Here is a 13,738-nt window from a genome sequence, read left to right as displayed (position 1 = left end):
ACAAAGCAGGATGTGTAAGATAGTGTGAGAAGACAACGAAGGTACATCTGGGTAGTGCTGCTATGGTAGAAGTTGTTCAACAACTACTTCCTGGCAGAAACAGGATCCAGATCATCTTAAAAGAAATACAAAGGATGGCAAGATGGCAAGTGAGTAGAGGTGTTTGTCACCATGTCTGATGTCCTGAATTTGATCCCTGAGTCTTACATGGTAGAAGGAGAGAATTATATCATATCATATTCCTGAAAGTTGTCTTCTGAACTCTACACATGATCTGTGGCACATTCAAAAAGTAATCACATTTTTTACAAAGAAATATAGAAGTTATGGCCTAGAGGTTTGTTGCAGGTGTAGGGTACATTGTGAGCAAGAAGCAAGGGTGTCAGATTGAGAATGTAAGCATGGTTGGGTTCAGTAGAGTTGGACTCTAAGCCAAAGGCCAAGAGAGAGGTAAGAGGCGAGGTGAGAGGGAGGCCAGATCAGAATCATGGAACATCTCTGACAGGATAAAGAATTTGAATATTTCTTTGTTATCTTATTCTGTTTGGGCTTATAAGAAACTAAGAGTGAATGATTTATAAACAATAAAAATCCACTTCTCAGTTTTGGAGGACAAGAGTGTTAGGGTCAAGGTGTTAGAAGACCTGCTGTCTGCTCTCTGCTTTGTTGACCACACCTCTAGCCTTATCATCATAGGTTGAAAGAGGGGCAAGGAAGTTCCTTTGGCCACTTTTTTGAAGATACTCACTCATAATCTACAGTATTCATGATGCAATCATTTCCCCCAAGGGCCTGGCTTCATAGACCAGTGACTTTGATATTAATGGAGGTTGGAGGGCTGGGAATGGTTATCTACTAGAATTATAGGAGTTTGGTGTTGCCTCCCGAACCGACCAGCAGACAGAAGACAACGGACACGGGATCTCCTTCCCAACAAGGTTTATTCAGGAACCTTGAAGTATCTCGAAAGCCCCCCCCCCCCCCGCCCCCAGCTCTAGCTCCCAGCCCTTAAATCTCTGTGTCCTCTCCAATCAGAACCTGCCACACAGTCATTCTTGATTGGTGCTGAGTGCATATGTCACATGGCTGGATCTTACGTAACGATGAACAAGCAAAATGCATGCGCAGTAAAGCCTTGTCTACGAGCCACCCAGGCTTCCTGAAATGGTTAACCAACACACCAGGGGCATCTGGCACCCAGCTAGGCGCCATCTTGAGTTCTGCTCCCCACAATTTGGCATTAACAAACTGTATGAGACTAGCAGGCCAGAGCCTAAAGCTTATTTTTCCTGTTTGTTCAAGGAAGGTATGAAGTGAATTGTAATTGAGATAACAATGCTAAGAAATCCAGATGGAAAGGTGAGGGTAAAATAAGCCTAGCATGTGGTTACACACCCCATATCATGAGCGTTACTTAGGTATCTTTATTACTGTCTCTGATAAGCATAGTAGTTATAATGCATTGTGAATTAGTGACACTTATCATTTTGCAGAAGAGCCTCTGTCTGTCTGATGCATGTTGGTGGAGGGCCATCATGAGTTGAATAAAAATCTGAGCTAACTCCATTCACTCCAGTCGTCACTGTAATGATGATAACAGATCAAGATGTGTCTCTTCTTTTGACTGGCCTCACTCCTTCCTTCTTCTCCAGGGCAGCTTCTCTGGGGTGGCTCACTCACACAGCCCAGTCTCCAGGGATCAAATGTCTTTGCCTGTACCTTAGAGAGGCTTGGGGAGGGAGCCTCTTCGAGGACAACAAAGTATAGGGATCCCCACCCCACCCCCATCCTGAACTTAGTGCAAATGGGAGACAGAGTAACAATTTTGGTTTCTTTGAGTCAAGCTCAGATCAGAGAGCAGTGTAACAGTTTCTTGGATTTAGAAAAAACAATGGCCCTTTTCAGTTCTCTGCTCAAGCCAGAGTTTGGGTCAAAGCTGCTTTCTTAGCAATCACTTGACATATAAGCATATTATTTCCTTTCCTGGCCTCACCACTACCTCTGGAACTAGCTGGAGACACTCTACCAGTTCTCCAACAGTGTGTGCTTTATTCCCGTAATCCTGCCTTGTTTCCATTTCAAATCTGGTTGTTTGCTTCTCTATCATTGCTCCCTCTTAATAATTGCCTTAATTGGATGGCGTCCATATCCCATAATCCTTTCCTTTGGTCTTAAAAACTCTAAGCCTTTGTTGATTTTGTTGTTTTCTTTCTGTGAGTTAATTACTAACATATTATGAGTATGAGTTTTCATTTAAGGGAGAGAAACAACTTCTAGTCAAATTGTAAAAAAAGTAATTTAATACTTTGACACACTCCTGCTTTAAGATTTAGATATGAGGCATAAAACACAGAGAACAAAAAGTACTAACTGAAAACACTTGCAACTGCAATTCTGTAGGTAAAAATATGGTAACATTTTAGTAATGTTCTTAACTTTCACCTTAAAATGCAACTGAACTGGGAAAAAAAAGAGATGAACTTCTTTGGACTTTAAAAATGAGCTCATAAGAGGGGTTGCAATTACAAGCCTATGTGGTTCTGCATCAGAAAACATGAAGTAGCTAATACCAGCCATGGGAATCTTCCATAGAAATTGAAGGACTAGATCCATGTTTTTATAAGGGCCAGGTATTGGAATGTAACCCTGTTTCAAATACCACCCCATGGCCTTTTGAAATACAATGGGTTGTGTTCTGGACTGGGGTAGGAAAAGATGTAGGCTCAACTTCAAAACTCCCAGAATGAAGGAAAACAAAGACAAAATAGGAAAACAAAACCCAACCAATTAAAAACAAACCTCCAAATTAGGAACTACAAACTCATAAGTGAATCTAATGCCAACACATAAATTGATCAGAAATGAGATCAATTCCTGATGAGTTGTAATGATGAATGTAAAGATGATATAGCCATCATACTACCATTAGAAGTCTTACAATTTTGCACTATGTTTTTTAGACATAAGACTCTCAGGGAGAAAAAAATCCCACAGGTACAGATAACTTGTTTTCTTTAGTTATAAGGATTATGCTAATTACAGCAATGAGTAACCAAGTAACAAATAGTCTACCTTTGAGTCCTTTAGACCACCAGTGCAAAGTCATTTCTGTAAGGAGAGTTGCATGACCAGGAGGGTTTGTAAGAGTATGGCAGCCTGAATTATTATTATTACTTTATCTTGACCTCTGTTCTTAGTTAATTGTATTAATTTAGTCTGAGGCTTTAAGCCGTTTATACTTAAGGTATTCACGGAGAAAAAGGCATACATTTATCATAAAGAACTGTAAAGAAATCTAAAATGAAAAGGAATGAATAAGAAAGCTTGGAAATAGGAAAAAAAAAATAGTCCCTGAAAAGTGAAATTTCATCCTTGCAAGGCTAACTAATGAACCGGACAGTAGTGGTGAAAATTGTATTCACGGCACAGCGCAGAGGGGACAAAGGGCTAAGGACATCAAGGAGCCGATGAGTCTCAGAGGAGGGGCATGTGACTTTAGATACATTCTGACAGTGTGTAGTCATTCTTAAAAACAACGTTATATTTATGAAAATCTACATATGTAGTAGGATTATGCAAAACATGCAAAAGAATAATAAATGCCAGATTCAAGAAAAGCTGTTTCTTCTGAAGTAGGCAGGGGATGGGGGAGGGGTGAAAATGGAATCACATTGCCACCAGCGCACAATTCCTTAACCTCTTGCTGCCCTCCTTAGGAAACTACTGAGGCAGGCAGGCTTCTCTGAGACACACATGAATGCAGCCTGTTTGTTACCTGGCCCTTTCATTGCATGTCAGTAACACCATCTGTTACCTCTTTTCTTCCCCAAATATTATGTGTCTAAAGAAAATATAACAAAGCGTTAAGATTTATTGGGATGGCACGATGGGTAACGGCCTCCATTTTGGTCTCTTCGTTGTATCTCTTTGTCAAACGGAAACATTTCATTTGTAAGTCAATTTGTGAAGTTAAAAATAATAAGCCAAGTAATTAGCATAGCTGTTCCGAGCTCGTTTTTTCTAGACTGAATTTCTTGGAGTCATTTCCTAACGCTCCTTACATATGCGAGTCTTCAAATCTTTCTGGAGCCTAGTTGTCTCATCCGTGCGGTAGCTGTAATCTGGCAAGGTAGAGTGAGATGACAGCCATGATCCCACCCCGCCCCACCCCCGACCAGCCGTGCCTTGTTGCAGGTATATCCAATTAAACATGACAGCTATGCAAGTGCTAAATCAGCTTCACTGGGCCAAGGAACCCGTGAGAGTGACGGTAGTGGCTGCTCTCAGTAAGGTAAAAGGAACAGGTTGTGGGAGAAGGCAAGAGTTGCCCACCAACCCTCTTCCAACTATCAGTTCAGCACTTTGTTCTGCTTGAAGGAGGTGTAAGGGGAGGTTCTGATGCTAAGGTCTAGTTCCCTAATTGGTTCTTGATTTGTCAATAAAGAAGACCTAGAGCTAATTGCTGGGCAGAAAGAACAGGTGAGACTTCCGGGGCTCAGGAGGAAAAGGAGATGCAGGGAAGGAGAGAGAGACTTTTTTTTGTGTGCCATGCTTCGCAGGAAGGAGAAGGCAGCTATCATGTAAGGCCTCAGAGAGAGCTAGGGCCTGCAGCTTCTGATACAGGCGGGCGGGTGGCCAAAGATGTTTGGCAGGGGCTAAGCGGAACAAGCCACCAAGTTTAGGGCAGAAAAGACAGAGAAAATACATTGGTAAGGGCACGCATTTCCAGCCAGGAGATATCTATGCCCAGCAATTGTGCCTAGCAGGCAAGTGAAGGTAAGAAAGCTGTCTGTGTATCCTTTATCCGCAGATTCAAAAGGAAGCTGGGTTAGGGCTGGTTGCAGTCTGGGAGTCGTTCTGGGAGCTAAACCAGGTGGAACAAAAGGAAGCCAGGAAGGGCTGGTAGTGTGGTCACAGTCCTGGGCAAAGGCAGTGGTGAGTTTTAAGAACTACTCACAACAAGGAGGAAAATTTGATAGCCAATAGCTTCTACCACCCTTCTCCTATGCGGTAGCAGGATTTTGCCTTCTGAGAAAGACATGGTACCCAGCGTAGCCTTTTGTCTTGTAGCCAAGTGCCAGACCTATCATTCAGTACAACCTGGAGGTTCAGTATATTTATCAGACCACAGATAAAACCTCTAGACCAGCTCTGGAATATCTAGAGATCTGTGTGTTGGTGGGACAAACTCAAGTTTTAGCCTACATTCTGTCTAGCTTTGAGTGTGTTAGAGACAAACCTGCCCCTCTCTTAAGATGATACAGGCCTCTATGGCCGTGAGACTCAAATATACCCAGCTTAGTATCTTTACCAGCCATGCACTAACCTCAAATAGAATATCTATCACCAGCCCAGTCCATATAGAAAGATCTTTCTGGACATTACCTGCTTCCTAGTAGCATAGATTCACATTTTTACCTATTGGTCTTGACAAGCTATTGACTTAGGGTATAGCATATCTTGTAGTTTTGGCAACTGCCAGAATGACAGAAAGGCCTGGGGCTGCTATATCCATAATAACTGCTCAGGCTTGGGTAGAATTCCTTAGTATTTAACATTAGAAACATACAGACCTGTCTTGGCCCTGGGAAAGCCTACTGTGGGCAATGCCATCACTGAGCAGTCCTGGAGTGTATAAGAAAGGAAACTGACCAAGCCTGAACTAGCAAGCCAATAAGAAGAATTTTTTTCCATGTGCTCTGCTTCAGTTCTTGTCTCCAGGTTTCTGCCTTGACTTTCTTTCCTGACTTCCTTCATTGTAGAGAAACTTTAATCCAGCAACATGTCTGTGGTAAGGGATCAAATCCAAAGATATGATCCAGCCAGAATGTAGACCAGATGACTATATGATCTGTCTGGAATACACACACACCCTTAGTAGACATCTTTAATCTCTAACAATGAAGTAAGGTTAGTTTGTAGAAGGAAGCAGCCATGTTTGAAAAAGACATCTAACTGAGTGGCAGACAAAGTGATGAATCAGAGAAAGATTTGACAGAGTGAGTCAGAGACAGGATACACCCAGTTCTCATAAGAACAGCACAGGAAAGAGAGACTACTTAGCAGCAGCACAGGGAGAGATAATATGCTAGACACAGGTGGTGGTAGTGGTTGTGGTAGTGGTGGGTGGCAGGTTTAGAGGAATAGTTTTACAGAGACAGGTTGCAGAGAGAAAAAGCTAGACACAGGTGAAGATAGAATAAGCCAGAGAATAAAAAGGAGCCAGGAGATTAGAACATATTACCAAAGTTAATATGAGTCCAAGCAGAGCAATTCAGTGAGAAGCCTAGAGGAGCCAGATTGAACCAGTCAGCTTGGAAGATTAGATTGTATGGAGGTTAGAAGCTTCCAGGCCTAGGCCCAAGGATAGTTAGAGCAGAGAAACAAACACTCTGGGTTCAGCCCATGCCATGTATATCCATGGCTTGAGTGCAGCTCTCATCTCATCCCTCCATCTGAGGAAATAAAAGTGACATTTACACTTCATGATAGAATGTACACTACAGGATAAAGCAAACATTTTCCTCCCCAAGTTGCTTTTAGTAATTAAGTTTTATCACAGCAATAGAAGCCTAAGACAACCCCTATACTCATACTAGGGCCTGGCTTCCCCAGCCACAAGCTTTGACAAGGCTTACAGTACCAGACATGAAGTCTGTCCTATGTAGAGTACCTCAAATTAAATCAGAATGTGGTTAATACCCCATTAAAATGTCATGCTAATAATTGTACCAGTGAGAACATCTTGCATGACGGGTGGGTGATAGAGCATGAAGAGTCCACCACTGCTAGGTCCATTGATGACCTTTCCCCATAGCAGTCTGCACATCAGTTTCTGGTACTATGAAAGCCAGACATCAGAAGATAACTATCCAGGTCAGTTCTATTTTGATTTTTCTATGTCCTGTAAACATGGTATGTTGTGTCCAGCAACAGGGCCTTACCATCTAGCTAGGGGAGGCAATTGAGAGCAATAGCCTCTGTTGTTTTGGAGGCCCTTGGGGCCACCATGATCAATAACTTATAGGAAGATCTCCCACACCTGACATTTAGATTTTCATTTACTAACTCGTGCCTTCTGTGGGAAGCATTATGCACCCATGCAAGGTACTTCTGTTTAAACTTCCTTCCATGTTTGTCGTTGCTCTATTCACAATAGCTAAGAAACTGCTTCTGTCTAAGTGTGCATCAGGTGATGAGTGGATAATGGAAACATGGTACATATTCACAAGGGAATTTTATTCAGCTGTAAAAATAATGAAATTATGAAATTCATAGGAAAACAGGATTAGAAAATATTCTAGTAATAGAAGGCCCCTGGGTCCAGGAAGACAAGGGCTTCGTGTTCTTGCTTGTATTTGGATCCTAGCTTTAAAATTTTACATTTGTGTGTCCAACTTACAGTATCGTTAGAGGTCAGAAAACTAGAAATTGCCTGTGGGGGTAGGTGAGACAGTAGACCACATGTGATATAGAGGCAGAGGCAGGGAATATTGGGGGCTAAAGGTTTAAGCAAAGATGAGAACAGAAAGAAAGGAGGGGGGTAACCGGGAGAAGGCTAACCAGAACTAAGAACATAAGAAGGAGGCTTATGAAAACCCAGTGTGTTGTGAGCTAATTAAAAATAATCTGGGGGAAAAAAAGAAAGACAGTTTCCATCCACTTTTAATGACTCTCCAAAGCCTGGTCACAGATGCCAGAAGTACCCCTGGGCTCAAGCTGAGAATTTCTGCACTGGGATGTGTCACTTGGGTCTGACTCACCATTTAACACCGTCACCTGGGCTTGCATATTTATGGAAGGAAAGGCCACCTTCCTGCTCCTGCCTGTTCTCAGCACAAGCTCACGGAATGAGTGAATGAGTTCTGAGGACAAGTCAGTCCCAGCAGAGAGTGAGCACCCTTCTCCAGCCAGTTCCAGTAATGATGCTTGTGTTGGGTGAGGTCCTTTGCGTTCCACTGAAACCCAGTGAGTGTGTCACCCACAGCCAACCTAGAGTACATATTTCAATGGTGAAATGTCTCTTTTGGGAGAGACACAGACACCACCTCTAATTAAGCAGGTCCGGGGAAGCAGAGCTTTGACACTTCCTTAAACCAGCCAGTTTCCCTCTGTAGCTTTGCTTCCCTTTCCTGCCCTATGGGAATAGAAGCCCCTGTGGGACAGCAGGCTTACCACAAAGAGGTCTTATCCCCTGACAAATTAGTCTAGGTTCTCATGAATACCAATCAATTAAGAGGCTGGTCCTACATGGAGTACTGTTTTGATGGGTCTTTCTCCAAGCCAGCACTCACTGACTTTAAGGAAAACTCAGCTACTGAAAATGAGATGTAACTTATAATTCAGTGCTTCCAACAAAACAAAACAAAAAGTCCACAAACCAACCAAAATCAAACAAACAAACAAAAAACCCTCCAGAATATTAGCTGTGTAGAAGCCAACATCCATCTTTTCGTTGCAGATACTCTTAGAATTTTTGGAATGTTTCTAAGACAGTTAACAATAGATATTAAAAAAACCAAACAATAGATATTCATGTAAGTGCAATAGAAGTGAATATACTAGGGGAATGGTAAACAACACCAGGAAACAAACATATACTTAAGGGTGCTGTGAAATGACGTCAGGCACTTTATTATGATTGCACAGTATTGTCAACCTATCAATGGTATGCCAATTAAATAGTTAACAGGTTCTGGCCGCCCTGCCTTACCTATAATGCTCACTGTCGTTCTTGATGCTGAGCCAAATGGTAACTAATTATACACCCTGGGTCGCGATGCCTTACAAGTAATGGTTAGGATCTAGAGATGCTTTGCTGGGTCTAGCAGCAGCATCATCTAATTATGGCTCATAAGCTCTGTGGGTAGATACTTTCTCACAAGCTAGGCAAGGGAATAGAATATAGATTCAGTGACAGAGGAAAATGATGTCCCTTCTCCTTGATCACCACAAAATTTCTGTCCTGCTCTGCAAATGTGGGTGCTGGGAACCAAGCTTGACCCCCTGGAAGGGCAGGACCTGAAATTAGCTGCCAGTCTAAGTTAGCTTTTGCCTCAATAAAAATTTTGTATTAAAGAAATCCATTATCAGGCAGGCCTGGTGGTACAGGCCTGCAATCCTGCTGACAGAGCAGCTTCTATTTAACAGATTGCACTCCTGAGCTAGTGTGGTAATTCAGACCTCAGCGGCTCTGCACAATGCAAGCTAACTTCTAACTCATAGTAAGAAGGGCTGGTAACAGGTTACTCAGAAGGTAGATGTCTGTGAGTTTGAGGCCAGCCTGGTCTACAGAGTGAGTTTCAGGATGGCCAGGGTTACACAGTGAAACCCTGTATCAAAAGGGAGGTGGGGAATGGCAAAGGGTAGTCTCCACACAGTCATTCAGAGACCCAAGCTAACAGAGGCTCTACCATCTTCAGCTGGCTTGCAAGGTCACCCAGTATGCTCCTAGTAACACTGTGTGTTATATCTTAGAATATGTCACAGACTTTCTGGGTCAGCTGACTTTATCTAAACTAGTCAGGAACATAAATGAGCCAAGAGATTAAATGGCATTTTTAGCAAAATGCATTTCAAGAATAATTTTATTTGCTCTATAACTTTGAGCCACACATAAAAAACTTTAGAGAGGTTCACAGATTAAAAAAAAAAAAAAAAAAGCAATAATCTCCCGTAAGATGATAGTGGGATGCTGCTTTAAGCCAGTTGCCCAGAGTTTAGTTTTTTGAGGCACATTAACTGTGACCTTTTTTTGCTTTGGAGCCTCAAAAAGAATTAAAGTCAGTTTGCTATAGAGCATTCACCACAAATCAAAAATGTGAATATTCTAAAATTAAGTCACATGGCAAATAGAAGCAGGACAAGACTAAAGGGAAAGCTGTCGGCCTCCAGCCCCTAAATCAGTGGCTTCCAAACTGGAGATAAATGTACCTAAATATTCAGCAAATGCCAGTTTCCTGTGAGCATTTAACACTTTATTTATTTTCAAAGTAATTACAACTAAATACACTGACTGACAGTTAAACATGACCTGTATTGTGCCAGGGATGCCTCTCGAGGCGATGCGGACGAGAGCAAACTTCAGCATCCTTGTTAGCATCTCACAGTCTAACATGCTTCTTCTGTATCATCTTTGCTACAAGATGACAGAGGACACGAGGCACTGCGTCCCTCTGGTAGAACAGTAGAAGACTCCAACCATTAGACCTTTTTGTTTTTAATAAGCAGAATATGAAATTATAGCTGGTTTGTGTGAGATCCTTACAATTTCCAATCATAGTTTCAATATACATATTTAAAATCATAACACTTAATTTACATAATTTAATTTTCCCTTTTTTTGGCCAATACATATAAGGAAATAAAGATGAAACACCCCCTGTCATATATATTTCTGTTCCAAAGGGGGTGTCAGGACAATTGGCTGACTGCTTCTATGTCCTGTAACTTTTTGTTAATATCTGAATCCTGATATAGAAGTCTGGCCTTTGAATCATCATTCATACATTGTTCAAGAAATTGTTCCTCTGTTTGTAATTACAGCCAAAAAGATACTAAAAATAGCTCACAGCTATTGGGGGCCAGAGAAGCCCCTCAGCTAGAACTACCCAGGAGCCACAGCTCTTGTTTGTCCTTCCTGGGGCCATTTTCTTCTCATCTTTATGTTTTCTGCTTCAAATCATTCACATGGATATGTTTGTTCCTTGTTTTTCCAACCTGCATCTAATCAATCTCCAATCAAACAGCCTCAAGTAAAGACGCAATGGGGTCAGAGTGACTAGGCTCATGAATGTTTGTCCTATTTGATGATCTTTGTTTGGAAGCTATACTGTGAGGGCGATTGTCACTGTGTCCCCAAAGCAATGCAGTTACAGAGAACATTGTACCTGGTAGTAATTCACCTAGGATTGTCATGATTACCTGATGCGATCATGGCACGTTAGTAGAAAAAAATGGTATCTGTTAACTCATCTGGAGTCACTAGCAGGGCTGGTTCGTCTAGTCCTGTATGTGTTGCTAACATCTATACCCAAGCTGTCAAGCACCCCACCTCATCACATCTCACCCTTGAAGCCCTGTTAAGATTTACTATCTAAACAGTCTTATCTGAGTCTTTATCCTTCCTACTACTCTTCTAGTCTGGACCATCATCATCTCCCATCCAGATTATCTGACCTCCCCCCTCCAGTTTTTTCAGCCACGGAAAGACCGTCTTTCAAAAACATCAAGGTCATATGGTTCGTATGCTAAAAACCCCAGTGTCATCCCTTGTCCTTAGGGTGAGGAGCAACTCCTTACATGATTTCTAAGGTTCTTGATAACCTGAGCACTGCTTGCATTGGACCACGTTTCCTCTCATGTCCCATATTCTATCCCTCATCCTGCTCCAGATGCCCAGTATTTCTCTTCATTCCCTGAACCAATCACACGGTCTTTCACCTCTGACATTTACACTCCTTGTTTCTTCTACTCAGACACGTCTCTCTGCATCCTTCCCCTCACAACTTGGCTACAGTATCAAATAAAATAAACCCCATGCCCCAGGCTGGGGTAGGTGTTCCTCCCAGCAATCAATGCTAAAGCATCCCACACACAGCACCACTATAGCTCACATCTCCCTGGGCTGTAATTCACTTGTCAGTTAACAGCCTCTGATGTGGGCTGCAGGGGGAAAGAAAGTCTCTGTGAGCTATGCACACAAATAGAGATAAATACCTTGACCTCAATATCCAGCAGCACATTACAGAAATTTGCTCAACACATCCAGAAAGGCAGCCCAACACAGGGGGGAGCAGCGAGGAGGGCTTGTTCTTGCTTCTGCCTTCTGACACATCATTCAGTCTTACACAAGGCGTTTAGCCTTCCTGGAGGGAGTCTTCTCAACTGTAATTGGGGATAAGACATTCACACTGTTTTAAAAGAGGTTAAATGAAAACAATACATAGTAAAGCATTTAGCACAGTGCCTGGTTTATAAATGAGGCGACACCAGGGAGTTCCTCTCCTCTTCCTAAGATATATGGGGGGGGGGGGGGGGACATGAGAGGGTGATGCTGAAGATGGGTCAGGGACAAGGGGAAGAGCCAGTTTTAGTTAAGGAAGAATTGAGGGACCTAGCCTGTCAATTGATCCACTCTGCAGACTGGAACTGACAGGGACCAGGGACTGGGGTGGAGAGAGAGGACATTGGGAATGTTTTCCAGGACCTTGTTGACCACTGCAATGGCTGGAACACCAGGACAACCCCTGAGTGTGTGGAGAGGCCCTGAGGCTGGTGTGGGTGAAAGGCTGCGAGATGGTGGTAGAGGGGACTTTAATGGGCAGGTAGATCTCCTGAGTATTGTTTGAATGCAATTCTGATTCAAAACCTTGGGAAGGGATTACAATTCTCTCTCTCTCCCTCCCCCTCCCTCCCTTTCTCTTCTTTTTGAGTTAGTTCTCTCTATCTTTTTAAAAAAAACTTTTATTGCTGTTTTTATGTACCCTAATCCCACTCATCTCCCCATCCCTGCATATCCTCCCCTCACACTTGCAACCTCCTCCCAAAACAAAACCGTCTCACTGTGGAAGCTCCAGTGTGTCCCACAGTACACCCTTCTGCCCACACAGCTTTACCTGCAAATGTTCGTTACAAGCCATTGGTCTGGTTCGAGGCCTCTGGCCTCCACTACATCATCATACTGGATCCTCACTGGAACTCCTCTGGGTTATCTGGTTGTTGCCCTATGTCATGGAGATCCTGCAGCTTTGGGTCTGCTGGACCAGTGCCTTCATCAGCTCCAGCAGTTCACAGATGAGGTGGATGTCGGGATGGGCCAACTCAGAGCTCTGGACCTTGGCCAGTGTGAAAGCTGAGTTGGTCAGCCCACCCTAACAAGTCCCCAGGTAACACTCAAGCTGCTGCTCCAAGTGATACACTTAGAATAGAAAAAAAATGTAGAAAATAACCACTTACCCTCAGTGTTAATGATCTGATAAATGTTGGCTTCCTGGCAATACACTGTACTTTGAAGAAACACTGAGATAAACCATGCAGTTTGGGGATGAGGTGACTCATCAGAGCAGATTATAGAATAATAATAAACAATCTTAAATCCTTTTTCAGTGGGGGTACCTTTGATCTTTGTCTCCAAGACCTTGTGTATGTTTATCAGAATACAGAGGGGGTTGTAGACAGAGCAGAATGGCTCAGCATAGGAAGAGAATGGGTCAAAATAAGAGAGCACTAAGCAGTCATAGTGGAGAAATGGCTATATGATACTTAAAGTCACTTGCTTGATAATATACTTGTCTCCTTTCATTCCTTCCTAGGAGTCCCTGGGCCTGCTCACCAATGCTTTTGTATACAACATAATCCCTTTGTCTGTTCTCTGCAGGGGGTGTGGGATTGAAGACGCAAACTGAGAATCAGGGGCCAGATCACAGCAGCATCACCCAGCCTTGAAGGCCCCTGCTAGCTTCTCTTCAGCAGCAGCTGAGTGGTGGGTAGGCAGGAGGCGTGGGCGAGACTCCATTCTCTATTGTTGAACAGTCTGACTCTGCTGCTACCCAAATCAGCAATTAAGGCAAAGAGCAATAATGGGTTGGCAACACCACTGGAAAAACAATGACAAGGGAGGCAAGAGACAAAGATGTCTGGAGAAGGTTAGGAGTGGCTGGAGCAACCCACTAGAAAAAGGGAGTTATGGAGCAAACCCACTGTGAGGTCAAACGGTATCAGCCACAACCAGGCTCGC

The sequence above is a fragment of the Arvicanthis niloticus genome, chromosome 1, assembly GCF_011762505.2.
Source record: "Arvicanthis niloticus isolate mArvNil1 chromosome 1, mArvNil1.pat.X, whole genome shotgun sequence".
In the NCBI taxonomy this organism is placed as follows: domain Eukaryota; kingdom Metazoa; phylum Chordata; class Mammalia; order Rodentia; family Muridae; genus Arvicanthis; species Arvicanthis niloticus.
The sequence above is the reverse complement of the archived record's forward strand: the minus strand, read 5'-3'. Positions refer to the sequence as shown.